The sequence below is a fragment of the Tamandua tetradactyla genome, chromosome 21, assembly GCF_023851605.1.
Source record: "Tamandua tetradactyla isolate mTamTet1 chromosome 21, mTamTet1.pri, whole genome shotgun sequence".
Classification (NCBI taxonomy): Eukaryota; Metazoa; Chordata; class Mammalia; order Pilosa; family Myrmecophagidae; genus Tamandua; species Tamandua tetradactyla.
In genome coordinates this window covers 29,476,373-29,497,421 of record NC_135347.1, presented here as the reverse complement: position 1 = coordinate 29,497,421, position 21,049 = coordinate 29,476,373, and the positions used below count along the sequence as shown (strand labels likewise).

Below are 21,049 nucleotides of genomic sequence, written 5' to 3'. Positions count from 1 at the left end.
CACATCTTATAAATCTTGTGATAGGAGGTTCTTTCCTAGACCTCACCCCCAAAGCATGAACATCAAAAACATAAAAAGATAAATGGGATCTCCTCAAAATTAAACACTTTTGTGCATCAAAGAACTTTTTAAGAAAGTAAAAAGGCAGCCTACACAATGGGAAACTCAGCAGGTGAACTCACTGTTCTCCCCACCTGTGTGGGGTATGACTCTCAGAGGTGTAAATCTCCCTAACAGTGTGGGACAAACTCCTGGGATGAGCCAGGACCTGGGCTCATGGGATTGAGAGAGACTTCTTGACCAAAAAGGGGAAGAGAGAAATGAGACAAATTATTGTTTCAGTGGCTGAGAGATTTCAAATGGAGTCAGGAGATTATCCTGGAGGATATTCTTATACATTATATAGATATCCCTTTTTAGATTATGTTGTATTAGAGTGGCAAGAGGGAAGTACTTGAAATTCTTAAGCTATGTTCCAGTAGCCTTGATTCTTGAAGATGATTGTATAATGATATAGCTTTTACAATGTGACTGTGTGATTGTGAAAACCTTGTGTCTCATGCTCCTTTAATCCAAAGTATGAACAGATGAGTAAAAATACACGGATTAAAAATAAATAAATAAAAAGGGTGCTAAGGGGCAAAATAAATTGGGTAGATGGAATACTAGTAGTGTTTGAGAAGGAAGAGTAAGGGACATGGGATGTATGAGTTTCTTTTCTTTTTTCTTTTTATTTCTTTTTCTGGAGTGATGCAAATGTTCTAAAAATGATCATGATGATGAATACAGAACTATGTGATGATATTGTGAGCCATTGTGTTTTAGTTTGCTAGCTGCTGGAATGCAATATACCAGAAACGGAGTTGCTTTTAAAAAGGAGAATTTGATGAGTTGCAAGTTTACAGTTCTAAGGCCGAGAAAATGTCCCAATTAAAACAAGTGTATAGAAATGTCCTATCAAAGGCATTCAGGGAAAGATACCTTGGTTCAAGAAGGCCGATGAAGTTCAGGGTTTCTCTCTCAAGTGAGAAGGCACATGGCAAACACAGTCAGGGCTTCTCTCTCAGCTGGAAGGGCACATGTCGAATATGGTGTCATGTATTAGCTTTCTCTCCTGGCTTCCTATTTCATGAAGCTCCTCAGGAGGCATTTTCCTTCTTCATCTCCAAAGGTCACTAGCTGGCGGACTCTCTGCTTCGTGGTGCTGCAGCATTCTCTGCTCTCTGAGTCTCTCTGAATCTCTCATTCTCCAAAATGTTTCCTCTTTTATAGGGCTTCAGAAACTCATCAAAACCCACTCAAATGGGTGGAGACATTCATCTCCTAATCCAGTTTAACAACCATTTTTAACTAAATCACATCAACCAGGGAGATGATCTCATTACAGTTTCAAATATACAGTATTGAATAGAGATTATTCTACCTTTAAGAAATGGGATTTATATTAAAACATGGCTTTTCTTAGGGGGCATACTTCCTTTCAAACCAGCACACATTGATTGTACTCCATGTATGGTGTGTATGTGTACGTGAAGATTTGTCATTAAAAACATTTTTAAAAAGTGTATATTTGTCATATCAAATGGAAATGCAATGATGGGATGAAACTACGATTCAGGGTGACTCAGACCTGTACAAATTTCACAGGAGTCTTTCAACTGGTCATCAAAAATCCTAACATGTTAGTCAAGATATAATGGAGAGGCTGGAGGGAACTGCCTGAAAATGTAGAGCTGTTTACGGTATATTGGGGTGGCTGGAGGGAAGTCCATGAAACTGTTGAACTGTGTTCCAGTAGTCTTGATTCTTGAAAAAGATGGAGTAACTATATAGCTTTCACAAGATGACCATGTGTTTGTGAAAACCTTGCGTCTGATGTTCCTTTTATCCAGGATATGGACAGATGAGTAAAAAAATAAGGGTAAAATAAACAAATAATAGGAGAGATAAGCGGTAAAATAAATTTGGGTAGATTGAGATACTAGTGGTCAATGAGATGGAAGGGTAAGGATTATGGGATGTATGAGTTGTTTGTATTTTTTTTTTTTTTCTTTTCTTTTCTGGAGTGATGTAAATGTTCTAAAAATGATCATGGTGATGCATATAAAACTATGTGATGATATAGGGAGCCATTGATAGTATATTATGGATGGACTGTACATGTCTGAAGATCTCACAATAAAAATGAAAATTAAAACATAAAAAATAAAGAATTAAATATATAACTGTATGCTTAAAAATTCACATTTAAAGTACCAATATTTATTTCCTTATTGCTGTTTTATATCTGAACTACCTCTAAGTGAATTCCATTCAGAGTATAATAATCAACAATAATCTTATTTACCTCCTATTACAGAATCCAGTGATGAGCAAATAAGAGGATGAGAAAGAAACAAGGGCACTATTGGGTACAAAATTAAGACAAATTCAATTTTGAACATTAACTAAAATATTACTGCCCATTTTCTGTCACATAAATTATGAAATGGATAAATTACTGAGTTTATCAAAACGGCAGTTACTCTTGGTACTTCTTAATTACTTGCTTTAGATAATCAGTAGTTGCTATCTGTGTTAGTATGTATTGGCACACCAAATATGTTCTGAGCATCAAAGAAGAGAGACACTGTGTTTACGTTTCATCCTCCAGTACAAACTGCATCTCTACTGGGTACAACAGTATAGATAATGTCATCCTTGGCCTTCCAATTACTTAGACATAGAAACCTTAATCCTAATCCCATTTTGTAAAGACAGCTATTTCTTCTAATCCCCATTCAGTACTGTATGTTGGAAACTTTAATTAGATTATCTCCATGAAGATGCGATTCAATCAAGTGTGGGTATTCGACTTGATTAGGTGGAGATGTGTCTCCACTGACACCAGGTGGGTCTTGATTACTTTACTGGGATCCTATAAAAGAGGAGACTTTTTTTTTCTTTGGAGAGAATGCCTTCTGAGAACAACAAGAAAGACACAGCAGAGCCAGACAGAGCCACAAGGCCAAGAGAACCAGAGTCCAGCAGCCAGCGACCTGTGGAGATGTAGAAGGAAAATGCCTCCCAGGGAGCTTCATGAAACAAGAGGCCTGAAGAGAAAGCCAGCAGATGCCGCTGTGTTTGCCATGTGCCTTTTCAGATGAGAGAGAAACCATGAACTTCATCAGCTTTCTTGAATCAAGGTATCTTTCCCTGGATGCCTTAGATTGGACATTTCTGTAGACTTGCTTTAATTTTCATGGCCTTAGAACTGTAAACTTGCAACTTATTAAATTCCCTTTTTAAAAACCCATTCCAGGGCAGGCCATGGTGGCTCAACAGGCAGAGTTCTTACCTGCCATGCCAGAGACCCAGTTCGATTTATGGTGCCTGCTCATGCAAAATAAAAAGAGCCATTCCATTTCTGGTATATTACATTCGGCCAACTAGTAAACTATAACAACTGCTAAGATACATCACTCTTTTTTTCTTCTTCAACTCAGTATTTATTTCTTCTCAGTTTTCTATGCTGATTTCTCCTCATCGTTTTCATTTCTAAGCACTGAATTATCCCATAATCGCAACTTGAATATCTTCTATAGCTTCATTAACTCCAGAGATGATCACACGTAGTCCCTTGGGATATTTCCCCAAGCTCTCCCCTGAAAACCACTCATACAATTAATAGTTTACCTGGCATCTCCACTCAGTTGTCACATAGGCACCTCACAGTTAACATGTTCACAATGCAACATTTTATACCATGCTCCCTCATAGGAAAAATGCTCCTCTCTTTCTGCGTTCCTCATCTCAAAATTTAGCAACTCTCTTCCTTGAGATGCCCAGAGAAAAATTCTTGAAGGCAAAATTTCCTCTCCCATACTATATAGCTGTATTTTAAAATTTAATATTATAGAGATATATCCAGAATCCATTCGTATCCAATACAGCCAATTCTCACATGAGACAGCATTTTCCTTGGCATGAATCATTTCCAATAGTCTCAAAACTTGTTTCCCTAATGTGCATTTCTTGCACAACAAACTATTTTGCAAAGAATTACCAGAGATCCTTTAAAACATATCATTTTAAAATCTTGATTTTAATCTTCTAGTGTCTTTCCATCTCACCCAGCATAGTAAAATTGAATGTTCTCATCTTGGGGCTATCAGGTGCTGTATGATCTTATTTCTTTCACCTCTTCAACTTTTCTTTCTTCTTCTTAATACCTTCACTTACCCTCCTCTAACCACACTGGCCTCCCTGCTGTTCTTGATTATATTTTACCAGCCCTGTCTAACAGCCTTTGCACCTATTGTGCCTGGAACGTGCTCTCTCCAGTAGCCAGGGGCTCACTTCATCACTTCTTTCTGGACTTTACTCAAAATTGCTTCCTGGGAGAGTCTATTACTTATACAGCAATTTTTGTGTGTGTGTTTTTTTTGAACATCAGAGCATTTATCAGCATCTTATTGACTGTATTAGCTAGTGTTCTTTAGAGAAGCAGAATCAGCAGAACATATCTGTAAATGTAAAATTTATAAAATGTCTCATGTAACCATGGGGAAGTAGAGTCCAAGTTCTGTAGGGCAGATCACAAGCTGGCAACCCCAATGAAGAGCCTCAACAAACTCATAGGAGAGGCTGGCTGGGCAACTGTGTAAGAGTCCAAGATCTGTCAGGCAGGCCATGAGTTGGAGGCTCCAATGAAGGTCCTCAATGAACTCTCAGGAGAGGCTGGCTGGCTGAAGTGTTGAGATAGATTGTCTCTTTGAATCTTCCTTAAAATTCTTCTGGATATTAGATCAAGTGTTGCTCATTGCAGAAGACACTGCAGCCAATGTGGTCATGATTTAAGTTCATGAAACATCCTCATAGTCACAGACAGAAAAGTGCTTACTTGACCAGACAACCAGGCATCACCACTTGGCCAAGTTGACACATGAGCCACACCATGACATTGACATTTAGTTTGCTATTTATTGCCTATCTTTCCCAATCAGAATATAAGCTCCATGTGCACAAGGATTTATTTTTCTGATTTGTTGCTATATTACATTCCACTTCTAGACAGTAGACAGTCAAGCAATAAAAACTTGTCCAATGGATAAATAATTGAATGAATATTTTCAGCATTAAATATATAGATGATCTCCTAATTTCTTGCATCATATATTTTTGAAGAAATAGAAGCACACGGATTTAAAATATTCAAAAGTCAAAAAACTGATCATGGGATTTCCAGTACCCAGAATCAAAATACTTTATTAAACCACCAAATATGTCAGACTTTTAAGACAAAAACATGATCTATTTACAGCATATATTTACATCATAGATTTTATTTTTTTGCGTAATCTAATATTCAAAATGACGTTTAAGTATCATTATTTTCTGAGTGTATACCATTTCCCTCAATATTTTTCATGAAATAAGATCAGTTTGCATTTCCTTTTTTTACACTATTTTACAAAATAAGGGATAAATGCAAAGAAATATCCAAATGATTATGTCAACATCACTACAAAAACAAAGAGGTTGCTGCTACTAGAGGAGAATTCTTGGCTAATAGACAACACTGTCATGCAGCAGCCTTTAACATTTCACTTGGCATACAGAAAAAAACAAAAAAAAATTTGTTTTCTGAAAGGGACATGATGAGTTGAAGGAAAATTCAGTATAAAATCGGGGGAATAGGGCTGTCTGTGTCACCTCCAATGCAATGGAAACAGAATTGTTCTATGGGTACATAAAACAATTCAGATTTTTCCATCCCAGCGATACTGAATTATTGGGATTTACCAGAGACAACATATCAAGAATTTTATCAAGAAACTTTGGTGCTTCTGGTGCATGATACTTGAAACCCACACTTTGAGATACACATAATAGGTGATAAGAAGCATTTTATGGTAATGCACACATCTTTGACAACTTTTTATCTTAATTTAATAGGTATGGTCTATTTTTCTTGGTATTTAGAGCTTATTGACATGATCCACAGGCATTCAAGCGCCACACCTCCTCAGCTCTGCGTCCTAAATCTTCCTGAACTGAAGGGCCTGAATAATCTTTTACCTTCATTCTTATTTTTGGAATTGTAGATAATAAGAATTGTCTGGCTTTTTTAGCCTCAGGCTACAGGCTAAAAGCTTGTAACTAGTCCTTCCATTAGGGTATGAGTTTCATTTCATCCCAAGGAAAAGACCACAATAGGAGTTGCAAGGAATACATTTTCTTTGATGCTGAAAAAACTACCACAGTTAAAATAAGGGTAAATTCTTGTCTTTCAGAACTCACATACTATTTCAAGTTCAATGTTAAATAAAGGTTCTGTATAGCAGGGAGTTTTAACATAATTAACTTTAGTTCACATTACACTACAGGTATTTTTTTAAAAAGTGTTATTTTTTATTCCAAGTCAATTGGAGTGTGTCCTAACTAGTCCTGGAGACTTCATATTTGTGGTAGTACTTCACCAGCTATGTTGTATGCATTTTCTTTTGAAATTTTTAGCTTTATTCAATTTAGAGTAAAATCCAGTTGTTCTAGTTTGCTAGCTGCCAGAATGCAATATACCAGAAACAGAATGGCTTTTAAAAAGGAGAATTTAATAAATTGCTAGTTTACAGTTCTAAGGCTGAGAAAATGTCCCAGTTAAAACAAGTCTATACACACACATATTATGTGTATCTCAAAGTGTGGGTTTCAAGCATCATGCACCACAAGCACCAAAGTTTCTTGCTAAAATTCCTGATATGTTGTCTCTGGTAGATCCCAATAACTCAGTATCTCTGGGATGGAAAGATCTGAATTGTTTTATGTGCTCATAGAACAATTCTGTTTCCATTGCATTAGAGGTGACACAGACAAGGTACCATTCGGAGAATGATAACTTGGTTCAAGAAGACCAATGAAGTTCAGGGTTTCTCTCTCATCTGGAAGGGCACATGGCAAACACAGCATCATCTGCTAGCTTCCTCTCCTGGCTTCCTCTGTCATGAAGCTCCCCGGGAGGCATTTTCCTTCTTCATCTCCAAAGGTTGCTGGCTGGTAGACTCTGCTTCTTGTGGCTATATCGTTCTGCTCTGCTCTCTCTGAATCTCTCATTCTCCAAAACATTTCCTCTTTTATAGGACTCCAATAAACCAGCCAAGACCCACCCAAATGGGTGGAGACATGTCACCACCTAATCCAGTTTAACAACCACTCTTGACTAAATCACATCATCCAGGGAGACGATCCAATCACAGTTTCAAACATACAGTATTGAACAGGGGTTATTCTACTTTTATGAAATGGGATTTTGATTAAAACATGGCTTTTCTAGGGGGCATACTTCCTTTCAGTCTTACCAAAATCTGTTCTAGTTGGCTTGCTGCTGGAATGCAATATACCAGAAACGAATGGCCTTTAAAAAGGTGAATTTAATGGGTTGCTAGTTTACAGTTCTAATGCCGAGAAAATGTCCCAATTAAAGCAAGTTTGTAGAAATGTCCAATCTAAGGTATCCAGGGAAAGATACCTTGATTCAAGAAGACTGATGAAGTTCAGGGTTTCTCTCTCAAGTGAGAAGGCACATGGTGAACATGGCATCATCTGCTAGCTTTCTCTCCTGGCTTCTGGTTTTGTGAAGTTCCCTGGGAGGCAGTTTCCTTCTTCATCTCCAAAGGCCGCTGGCTCATGGACTCTCTGCTTCGTGGTGCTGCAGCATTCTCTGCTCTCTCCGAATCTCTCATTCTCCAAAACATTTCCTCTTTTATAGGACTCTAATAAACCAATCAAGACCCACCCGAATGGGTGGAGACATGTCTTCACTTAATCCAGTTTAACAACCACTCTTGACTAAAACCACATCACACAAGGAGATGATCCAATCACAGTTTCAAACATACAGTATTGAACAGGATTATTCTACTTTTATGAAATGGGATTTTGATTAAAACATGGCTTTTCTAGGGGGCATACTTCCTTTCAAACCAGCACACCAATAAAAAATGTTTGCATTTTAGAGATATAGATAATTGAATTCAGAATACTTTTCTGAATAGAATGTTAAAATTTGAATAAAGTATAGCAAACAAATTTAAATCCTGATTATTATCAGATATTTATATTTTTCTTGAGGTTATATAAATTAGTAGATTTTTAAATTATATTCTAGGTCAAATAATTTAAAAATATTTAAAAATCTCTCAGTGCTTATCTATATGTATTATAAATTTATGGATATTATTCTTGTATGGCTCAAGTAATAGGCACATATGGACCCTTGGAAAATTTTCACATTTAACAGTAATTGACACAATCAAAACAAGATCATTTAGATGAGGGCAATACACTACAAGGATAAGAATATGATATTTGTATATATTTGAGTTTTATTTAGAGAGGAATTTATTTATTTATTTATTTATTTACTTATTTATTTTGCATGGGCAGACACCAGGAATTGAACCAGGGTCTCCTGCTTGGCAGGCGAGAATTCTTTCACTGAGCCACTGTCACACCACCCTAGAGAGGAATTTTTATTTGCAAAGTGATAGAACCACTCAACTTGAAGTGATGTAATTAAAAAAAGAGTTTTTTATTTTATAATTCTAAAGCCCAAGAAGAGCTAGGCTATTTTGTTTTGTATTTTCTTCACTGACAGGCAGATTATTATTACCTCCTGTAGAATGTTGGATTCAGCAACTCCAATCTACTATTTGAAAAATTCTCTGAAGAAAGGAGAGATTCTGCTTTGCCTAAAGTTTAAGTGAAATACTGTGTTTCAGAGTAGGTGGATCATGTGGATCCATGAACCAGAGTAGCAGGAGGTACTTTTGGTTTAGGACTAGTTGGAATTAATGCCATCTCTGCAAGAAATGCCTGCCTCAGAATGGGGTGGATGGGTCCCCTAAAGTAAGATAGGCTTTTTGCTAAAGGTGAAATGGAAACTGGATAGCCAAAAAAAACAGAGATCCATCACGTGAAAACTGTCCCACAATTGGTCTAAGATTAGAGACATCAGGGTTAATATATCCATAATTTTTTATCATATTTAGAAATGTCATAACTTCACCTCCCTTCTATTCTGTCACTTGATGCTTGGAACTGCCAGTCAATGGCTTTGTATAGTAATATGGTGAAAGAGATTAACTCCCTTATCATCCTGATTTGGTAATACTAACTTTTCGTATTTTTCAAAGCATCAGTATTAATTTGTAGCAGTTCAATAATTTTATTTCAAAAGATACCTCTTACACTTCCAGAGGTGATATGACTGCTTTCATTTTGTTATCTCCTCTGGGGAGAATGGTAGTGTAATTTGTTCTTAATGAACTGCAATTCTGAATGCAAATTGTTACAGATATAATTATAAGACTATTTTATTGTGTTATTTATTGCCTTAGCTATTTATAATTCTCATGTACTATTTTTCTTACCAGGTAACATTAGATCATTGGTAAAAGTCAGATAATGAATAACCTTTAGTGAATATTCTGTGCCCTCAACCAAAAAACAAGTTAACAAAGAAAAATCCTTAGATTAGCTCAAAACCCAGTTTCTCACTTCATGGAGTCACTCTTTGAAATTATCACATATATTGACAATAAACTTGAGACAATATATTGTATTCTGGGCCTCTCTGACACATTCCCCCTTTGTGTGCGTGTGTGTGTGTGTGTGCGTGCGTGTGTGTGTGTGTGTGTGTATGTTTTCATTTTCTTGCTTTCTGGTACTACAAGATGTTCCCGGATCATTGTGTATAACTCTTGTCAGTCTTAGAATCAGTCATTTCTCCAAGGAAACTTGATTCCTTTGCTGGAGAATTCTATGGAAAACAAGATCTGAGTCCTAGGTGTAATTACTGCGACTGGGGTGCTATTGTTTCTAGGTGATCTCACTTGAGAAACCAAGGAAATATCAACACATATTTCTACACGTAACCCCCTGTTTCTCTATTGTGTTGAACATATGCTTATATCGGGATCTCCACCTCAAATCCATGACCACATGGATCATTCTAGCTTCTTTCCTTGATACCACTTCAACAGTATGAAACCTAGCTCCCACTATCCTCTGTCAATTTACTTAAGTGTTCAATAGCGTATGTCCTTTGTAATATCAGAATTGTTAATCTACACTATTATAGAGGACTGTTTCTACGAGAGTTCAGTGCTCACAGTACAGTTCCTTTTGCTTATAGACTCATTCCCAAAGTTATTTAGGTCAACACTTCCCCAACTCCCACCTCCTTCAGTGAGGCTGCCCTACATGTTTGTAAAAACTTAGATAGTTTGTCACTTTCAGTATTCAATACTGGATTCCCTAACCTAAAAATACTGTTAAAATTTGCATATGTTTAGTTTCACTTTTTGTGTTTTGACAGTGTGTTTTGCCAAGTCAACCCTCATGCTTCTCCTAAACTCCTGACTACCAATGATTTTTCTCCAGTCACTACTTTTTTCCAGAATTTCATACAATTTCAGATTGGATTCTTTCATTTAGGAGTACACATTTAAGGTTCATTCATATTTTTCTGGGGTTTGATAGCTTTTTTTTTCAACCTTGAATAATATTCCATTATGTAAATGTACTTATGTTTGTTCATCCATTCACCAACAAAGTGCATCTTTGTTGCTCCTAGTTTCTGGTGATTATAAATAGAGCCTCTATAAACATTTGTATAAAGTTTCCACTTGTGTGGACCTAAGTTGCCTAAAGAACTGAGAATGACTTTAAGATCATGTCATAAAACTATGCTTAGCTTTGTAGGGAATTTCAAACTGTCTTTGAAATTATCTGTACTGTTTGGCATGCCCTCTGGCAATGAGTGAATATGCCTATATCCTTACCTTACTTTTTTGGGGTGTTTTAGCCATTCTAAATGGTTTAGCATATCATAAAGTTGTTTTAACTTGAAATTACAAAACAACAAGTGATGTTGAGTGTTTTTTCATAAGCTTAACTTGCCATCTGTAAATCTTTTTGTGGTGTCCAAATCTTTTGACCGTTTTTTAAAATTATTTTTTTATTCATGTGTTTTAAGAATTCTTTGTATATTCTGGATACAATTACTTTATCAAATATTTGTTTTCCAAAACTTTTCTCCCAGTCTGTTGTTTGTCTTTTATAGAGATATTTTTAATTTTAATAAATTCCAACTTATCAATTTTTTCTTTCCTTTAATTGTGTTTTTGGTATAGTGTCTAAAACCACATTGTCAAAGTCAAGATCACGTGTATTAAAAAAAATTCACCTATATTGTCATCTAAGTTTTTTGTTCTTAAAGTTTTATTTGCTTACAGGTGTTACATCATTTAGGTCTATGATTCATTTCAAGTTATTTTTTGTAAAAGCCGTAAGTTCCTTTTTTTAGAACCTTTTTTTTTTTAACTTATGGACGTGAGATTGTTCCAGCATCATTTGTTGACAAGATTATCATTTCCCCACAGAATTGTTTTTGCTCTTTTGTCAAAGATGTGTTGGCCATATTTATATGGGTCTATTTTGGTACCCTTTAGTCTCTTCCATTGATCTAATTGCTATTCTTTCACAAATACCATACCACCTTAATTGCTGTATCATCTTTAAATAGAGTAGGGCAAGTTCAGTGGCTCTGTTCTTCAGTTTTGTGTTGGCTATTAGAGTTTTTGCCTTTATATATAATCTTTAGAATCTGATTTTTAATATCTAAAAACATCTTGCTGTGATGTCAGTTATTCTTCTTTGTAAAATTTTTAGTGATTTCCCTAGTTTAAAATATACTTAAAAAAAAAAACTTAGTTAAGTCTACCTTCAAATAATACTATACTCTTCACATTCAGGGCAGATACCTTATAACACAGAATGATCATAAGGACCATTCCTCTTGTCTCTTAAGATGTCGTTGTCTTTAGTTTCACTTATCTATATGTTATAACCATACAATGACTTGATACTATTGTTATAAAAATACTAATCTTTTATATCAATTAAGAATGAAAAAATAAAAGATTCTATTTATCTTCATTTGTTCCCTCTCTAGCACTTTTATTTTTTATGTAGATTATAGAAATTCTTTTGACTCTTTGAGATTTTCAAACTTGGCAATAATGTACTGTTAATAATGACAGTTTTATTTATCCCAACCAATGCAAATACCATTTTTTTGGCTGAAAGAATCTTTTTCAAAATTTTTATTGATGAAGTTGTGGGTTATAGAACAATCATGACTGAAATACAAGATAATCTGATTAACCTTTATTTCTTTTTGTTGTATTCCAAAAGTTAAGATTCCCAACACAATATTGTAGAGGAGTAGAGAAGATATCCTTGCATTGTTATTGATCTTAGGATATGAAAATAAAACTTATCAAACTTTGTGGAATCCAATGAAAGCAGTATTTCAAGAGAACATTATTTAATAGATTACATACATAAAAGAAGATATGTCTAAAATCAATAATCTGAGCTTCTGCCCTAGGAAACAAAAGAAGAGCAATTTATGTAAAGCAAGCTGAAGAAGATAAAATTGGAGAAGAAATCAATGAAATTGAAAATGGGAAAAAATAAAAGTAAAACAGCAAAATCAAAATCTAGTTTTGTGTAAAGATAAATAAAATCTATATATCCAGACTAAACAAGAAAATGTGAGAAGAAACAAATGAGCTATTTCAGCAATTCAAGAAGGATTATCACTGGTGATTCCACTGACATTAAAAATATTTTTAAAAGTGCATTATGAACATCTCTACCTCAAAATTGATAATACTGTTAATATATACCAATTCCTTCCAGAAAGAATTAGTACCTACTCTCCTCAAACTCTTCAACATAATCGAAGTGGAGGGAAAACTACCTAATTCATTCTATGAAGCCAACATCACCCTCATACCAAAACCAGGCAAAGATATTACAAAAAAAGAAAACTACAGACCAATCTCTCTAATGAATACAGATGCAAAAATCCTCAATAAAATTCTAGCAAATCGTATCCAACAACACATTAAAAGAATTATACATCATGACCAAGTAGGATTCATCCCAGGTATGCAAGGATGGTTCAACATAAGAAAATCAATTAATGTAATACACCATATCAACAAATCAAAGCAGAAAAATCACATGATCATCTCAATTGATGCAGAGAAGGCATTTGACAAGATTCAACATCCTTTCCTGCTGAAAACACTTCAAAAGATAGGAATACAAGGGAACTTCCTTAAAATGATAGAGGGAATATATGAAAAACCCACAGCTAATATCATCCTCAATGGGGAAAAATTGAAAACTTTCCCCCTAAGATCAGGAACAAGACAAGGATGTCCACTATCACCACTATTATTCAACATTGTGTTGGAAGTTCTAGCCAGAGCAATTAGGCAAGAAAAAGAAATACAAGGCATCAAAATTGGAAAGGAAGAAGTAAAACTATCACTGTTTGCAGACGATATGATACTATATGTAGAAAACCCAGAAAAATCCACAACAAAATTACTAGAGCTAATAAATGAGTACAGCAAAGTAGCAGGCTACAAGATCAACATTCAAAAATCTGTAGCTTTTCTATACACTAGTAATGAACAAGCTGAGGTAGAAATCAAGAAACGAATCCCATTTACAATCGCAACTAAAAGAATAAAATACCTAGGAATAAATTTAACCAAAGAGACAAAAAACCTATATAAAGAAAACTACAAAAAACTGTTAAAAGAAATCACAGAAGACCTAAATAGATGGAAGGGCGTACCGTGTTCATGGATTGGAAGACTAAATATAGTTAAGATGTCAATCCTACCTAAATTGATTTACAGATTCAATGCAATACCAATCAAAATCCCAACAACATATTTTTCAGAAATAGAAAAACCAATAAGCAAATTTATCTGGAAGGGCAGGGTACCCCGAATTGCTAAAAACATCTTGAGGAAAAAAAAACGAAGCTGGAGGTCTCGCGCTGCCTGACTTTAAGGCATATTATGAAGCCACAGTGGTCAAAACAGCATGGTATTGGCATAAAGATAGATATATCGACCAATGGAATCGAATAGAGTGCTCAGATATAGACCCTCTCATCTATGGACATTTGATCTTTGATAAGGCAGTCAAGCCAACTCACCTGGGACAGAACAGTCTCTTCAATAAATGGTGCCTAGAGAACTGGATATCCATATGCAAAAGAATGAAAGAAGACCCATCTCTCACACCCTATACAAAAGTTAACTCAAAATGGATCAAAGATCTAAACATTAGGTCTAAGACCATAAAACAGTTAGAGGAAAATGTTGGGAGATATCTTATGGATCTTACAACTGGAGGTGGTTTTATGGACCTTAAACCTAAAGCAAGAACACTGAAGAAGGAAATAAATAAATGGGAGCTTCTCAAAATTAAACACTTTTGTGCATCAGAGAACTTCATCAAGAAAGTAGAAAGACAGCCTACACAATGGGAGACAATATTTGGAAATGACATATCAGATAAGGGTCTAGTATCCAGAATTTATAAAGAGATTATTCAACTCAACAACAAAAAGACAGCCAACCCAATTACAAAATGGGAAAGAGACTTAAACAGACACCTACCAGAAGAAGAAATACGGATGGCCAAGAGGCACATGAAGAGATGCTCAATGTCCCTGGCCATTAGAGAAATGCAAATCAAAACCACAATGAGATATCATCTCACACCCACCAGAATGGCCATTATCAACAAAACAGAAAACGACAAGTGCTGGAGAGGATGCGGAGAAAGAGGCACACTTATTCACTGTTGGTGGGAATGTCAAAGGGTGCAACCACTGTGGAAGGCAGTTTGGCGGTTCCTCAAAAAGCTGAATATAGAATTGCCATACGACCCAGCAATACCATTGCTAGGTATCTACTCAAAGGACTTAAGGGCAAAGACACAAACGGACATTTGCACACCAATGTTTATAGCAGCGTTATTTACAATTGCAAAGAGATGGAAACAGCCAAAATCTCCATCAACAGAAGAGTGGCTAAACAAACTGTGGTATATACATACGATGGAATATTATGCAGCTTTAAGACAAGATAAACTTGTGAACCATGTAATAACATGGATGGACCTAGAGAATATTATGCTGAGTGAATCCAGCCAAAAACTAAAGGACAAATACTGTATGGTCCCACTGTTGTGAACGGACATTCGAGAATAAACTTGAAATATGTCATTGGTAACAGAGTTCAGCAGGAGTTAGAAACAGGGTAAGACAATGGGTAATTGAAGCTGAAGGGATACAGATTGTGCAACAGGACTAGATACAAAAACTCAAAAATGGACAGCACAATAATACCTAATTGTAAAGTAATCATGTTAAAATACTGAATGAAGCTGCATCTGAGCTATAGGGTTTTTTTTTTTGTTTTTGTTTGCTTGTTGGTTTGTTTGTTGTTGTTGTTTTTTACTATTACTACTACTTTTATTTCTTTTCTTTATATTAACATTTTATATCTTTTTCTGTTGTGTTGCTAGTTCCTCTAAACTGATGCAAATGTACTAAGAAACAATGATCATGCATCTATGTGATGATGTTAAGAATTACTGAGTACATATGTAGAATGGTATGATTTCTAAATGTTGTGTTAATTTCTTTTTTTTCTTTCCGTTAATAAAAAAAAAAAAAATATATATATATATATACCAATTCCTTGAAAGCCATAAGCTACAAAAACTTATAGAAAGAAAATTTGATACCTTCAATGGATCTGTATCTATTAAATATTCAATCAATATTTAATAGTCTTCCAAATGATAAAGGCCTACATAGTATTAATGGTAAATCTCACTAAATACTTAGGGAAGAAATTATAATATTACGTGGAAAATTCTTCCAGAAAATAAAAACACAGGGAACAAATCCTAACTTATCTGTGAGGCAAGCATGCCTTTAATCCCTAAAGAAGATAAAGAAGTGATAAGAAAGGGAAATTACAGATGAATCCCTCCCATAAATACAGAAGCAAAAACGTAGTGTCCAAAACTTGGTTTCTAGTACTAATATACAATAAAAGGAACCAGGAGTCCTTAGGAAAATGATGATTCTAGGACAGGGACAGGAGATATATAATGGGAACCTGGAGCTTCTTGTAGCCCTAGAAAGTAATAAAAAGTGTTCAAACCTCAAATACTCAAACTCACACACATACTTGCACACAATGTTGAAGGGTTTCCCAAAGGGACATAAAACCCACTTGAAAGAACTGCCAATGTTCAAACATGAGTCAATTGGTGCAAAAAGATGTATTGTTGATTTATAATCCAATGTATATAATAAATATCCACCAATCAATACTGTTGTAATTAAATTATTGAATAAAGTAGTAAATGATGGAGAATAAATAGATCTCCCATGAAGAATAATCATGTGGTAGCTTAGAGCTATGTATCACAGAAAAACATGTTCTTAAACTTAATCCACTTCCATGAGAGTGAACCCATTGTCTATAGGGTCTTTTGATGAGGTTGCTTCAGTTAAGGTGTGGCCCAGCTGACTCAGGATGTGTCCTAATTTTATTGCTAAAAGCCTTATAGGGATGGCCATGGAGAGAGAATAATAAACTGAAAGAGCACCCAGAAGCTTTAAGTCAATGGATCGTGGAAGGGAAGGGAGAAGCCAGAGGAGGCCACCATGGGTATTACCATGTGAGAGAAAAGGCAAGGACCAAGGATTGCCAACAGCCAGAGACAGAAGGCCAGTCTTCTGGAAGAAAGCATTGCCTTGATGATGCCTTGAACTTCTCCGAGACTCAAAATCATGAATAATAAATTTCCACCATTAAAGCCAAGAAATTCAGCAGCCAATAAAACTGTAAAAAATTAAAAATCCAAGTAATTTCTGCAAAGATACCACCCTTAAGAAGATGAGGCATAATTCCCCATTCCCTAAATGTGAGTTTTCTCAAAGAGTGCAGTAAAGAAAGAAAGAAGAAATAAAAAAGTAAGTTTATAATGAGGAAACTTGAAAAATACTAGCTCAACTAGTTGATCAAGGTTAATGTTAACAATGATGAGTCATATTGATAGTATATAACGTGATATGATATGATGAGAATGGCATTTTACTTATGTGTTCTTCCACCCCAAAAACAGATTACCCTAGTCTATTCATGAGAAAAAGCACCAGAAACATTATCATTGAGAGACATTCTACAAAATACCTGACTTCTCAAAACTCTCAAGACCATCAAAATTAAGGACTTTATGAGAAACCGTCACACCAACAGTAGCCTAAGGAGAAAAGGCAACAAAAAGAAGTGCACTATTCTCATGAGATCCTGCAACAGACATGACATAGGGGGAAAAATGAGGAAACCCTGATGAAGTATGGACTTAGTTAATAATGAATTATTAATATTGGTTCATTAATTATGAAAAATGTACCATACTATGATAAAATATTAACAAAGAGAAACTACCTGTAAGATATACTGAAATTCTCTGTATGGTCTTCAAAATAATTCTGTAAAATTAAAATGTTATTAAAATTATTTTTTAAAAAGTTGTTTGTTTTGCTTTGCAATCAGTATATTAAGGAGACATCCATACATTTCAAGAGTCACTTAAATTCTGATACCCAGATTTAGGCATGTGAACATATGATAACTTTTAAACATATGAATAAAGCTATTCATAATTTGTTATACGACCAACATTAAATTATAATTACTTTGGAGCATAAGTTAAATGGTTTAAAGTTTGCCTAAGGAATACCTTCTTATCTCATACATGTAAATTTTTCCTCCTCCACATAAAAATTTCTTCACCTGAACTTCTAAGTTACCTAGCTCCTGCAATCACGACTCTGAGGCTTATCATCGTCCAAAAAGAAGGGTAAAAATGTAACCAGAAATGAGCAATATACTTACATTAAAAAAAAAAATGGCACAGCGTAGGGGAATGCAATTGTAGAAGTGCATGCTCACTCTCAAGAGGCAGCAAATTATGATAAACCTCTTCGTTATAAAATTACCATCTCTATTACTGATACCACAGACTAAATTATTACTATGTCATCTTCAAATAACAGTTGAAGCAATAGAGTAAATGCAGAAGCATCACAACAAATATCATTTAATACAAATAACTATACAAACCAACACTTCTCTACAAGTTAATTTTTTTTTCTGATTGCCAGTTAAATATAGTTTTAATTTGGTAGCTGAACAATGAAAGGTCATACACTGAAGTCAATATACATTCCTACACCTAGACATTTCACTCCAGTCCATGTATACAGCGAAAATCAATTACAAGGGCATGTAACAAATGCTGAGGAGATTTTTCTTTTTTAAAAAACTAATAGTTTTTACAAATATTAAACTTCATCTTGCTCACTGAAGGCATACATACAGGGCAAAGTGAGAACTTCTGTATTTTAGCTTATTCTTCATTTAAATTTTAAAACATACTATAGTTGAATATTAAAGTAAAAACAATAGCAAGTAGTGAGAATGTTATGATTACCGTCCTTCATTTCTTCACTACTGCATATATAAAATATCAGTAGTGAGTGTTATTCACTGGTCCCAACTAAGAGACCTGAGACTGAACACACCTCTGGGATGATGACCGTCATCCTCATATGCTTCTCCATTGTAACGGTGCCATCTTTTCTGATTGAGATAAAAGTCCATCAGTTCTACCTCATCCATTTCATCCGTTTCTTCTACTTCTTTCCTCTTGTAGGAGTTTTTTTCCAGCAAAGACAGTTTATCAGGAAAGAGAAAGCCACTCTCAGGAAAGTTTACCTTAAATTCAACCCTTTTCATATGGCCTACGATAAATATCTCTATGCTTGAAAATTTCATCTGGATGAGGAGTGATGACTATGATTCGGTTATCAAGAGTGGACATTGGGTTTTGGAAGCCACACAATGCCTCAACTAGCTGCATGACTCATGAAAGGGTCTTCTCCTAGAGTAAAAACACCACGATCATTCTGATCTAAAACACTGATAATATCTCCTGGCTCCAGCCCAGACTCTAGGTCTCTTTCACCATGGATGTTATCTTTTGGCCATCTTTCATGCCTTTGTCAATATGAACATCTAGAATCTCCATCTCACCAACTATCTTCCTTCCGCTGCAACTTTTATATCTATCTTCAGGACTGATCTGCTCTCCATGGCCCTGGCACTCCACACACACAGAATGAACTTGCTGAATTATTCCAGGTCCTATCTGATGAATTCTTATTTGAGTTCTAGTACCTAAGCAGTTGGGATGGCACTCTACTGCTCCTTTATTTACTATCTCAGATTTCACATTTGTCACAAATTACATTCTTTTGCAGAACAAGTTTTCTTCTTGCACCGTTATATAAATCTTCTAAGGTTACTGAGCACTGAGGTGTAATATTTTTACCTCTCCTTTCTCTCTGCATCCTTCCACCACCTCAAAAAAACCTATAAAAAGTGTCCATGGAGGAGCCAAAACTCCCACCTCCTTCGCCCTCTTTGATGGCCTGTTCTCCAGCTTTTTCATATAATTCTCTTTTCTTTGTATCAAAGAACACTTCATAAGCTTGAGAAATATGTTAAAATTCTTCACCTTCATTTGGATTCTTATTAGGATTGTATTTCAAGGCAAGTTTCTGGTAAGCCTTTTTCAACTTTTTCTGAGTGGCATTGGGTTTGATCCCCCAAACATCACACTAAGTGGTTTCCTTCATCATTTTCTACAGCCTACGAGCTGGCTTAGGCCGGTGAGGGGAAGCAGGCACTGAGCATTCCGGAAAGGTCCCAGGAAGTTTTTATTGACCTAACTTCAGGCTCACTAATTCACTTGCATATTTAAAAATCTATGGGAACTTGTTTGAAAGACCAAAATTAGGTTCACATGCATTCCATGTGTGCTGGAAAGATTTCTATTCTGCAATTGTTTGCTGTATTTTCAAAAAACATCAATTTGGTAAAGGAAGATAAGGAAATCATTCAGATCTTCTAGATGGTTACTGCCATTTTGCCTAATGGTTCTATTGGCTCCATTTATTACTGAGAAAGTTGTGAAGTCTCCCACTATAATTGTGGATTTGTCTTCTTCTTACTTTAGTTCTTTCATTTTTTCTCATATATTTTGAGGCACTATGATTAGGAAAAATATACTTATTTTTTATATATTCCTGACATATTAGCTTTTTTTCATAATGGGTGTTCCTCTTTATCCCTAGTAGAGCTCCTTATCTTGAAGTTTATCACATGTAATGTTAACAAAGCAGCTCAAGATTGCTCAAGGTTAATAACTAAATGACTAAATGCTACATCTATTTTTACTTATTTTCTTTCAATATTAATGTGTGTGTGTGTGTGTGTGTGTGTATTTACTCTGAGCTTTCTGCTGTTTCATTCAGTTGAATAAGCAATGCCTTTTGATTGGAGTTACTTAGTTCATTCATATTATAAATATTGATATGTTTGCATTTATATTACCATTTTGCTATTTGTTTCCTGCTTTTCTCAGCTTTTAAAACTACTTTACCTCATATCCTACCTTCCTTTGTGTTCATCAGATATTTTTAATGCTCCATTTTAGTCCTTTTATTGGCTTTCTGGCTAAATCAATTTGCATTATTTCTTTGATGTCGTACTACTCGAAATAAATAATGAATTAGTTCAGGAAAAGTGCAGAGTTACTACAGCATAACATTTTCATTTATTTTCAATTCTTACTTACACATTAACTATGTGGGTTATAAACTCACCAATACACTGTTATAGATCATGTTTTAGGGAGTCATGTCATTTATAAGGTTAAGGAAATATGATCTTTCATATTTACCCACATAAGTATTATTTTCAATGCTGCTTATTCTTTTCTATGCATGTTTTATCTTCTGATGTTACTTACTTTCAGGCAGAAACATTTCCTTTAGCATTTCTTATATTTCAGCTTGCTAGTAAAAAATTCGCTTATGGATTTATTTTACTAAAATTATTTTCTTTCACCTCTTTCAATGAAGGAGTATCACTGCATTTAGATTTCTGGTTGGCAAGTTCTTTTTCCTCAGCACTTTGACTGTGGTGTTACAGTATATTCTGGATTCCACAATTTGATGAGAAGTCAGCTATCTTCTCTT

The 21,049-nt window shown here is 35.0% G+C and overlaps 1 pseudogene; it reads right to left on the bottom strand.

Moving 5' to 3' along the window:
- Positions 1-18,491: 18,491 nt before the first annotated feature.
- Positions 18,492-19,648, bottom strand: LOC143665174 (dnaJ homolog subfamily A member 1 pseudogene; annotated as a pseudogene).
- Between the last annotated feature and the right edge of the window lie 1,401 nt (positions 19,649-21,049).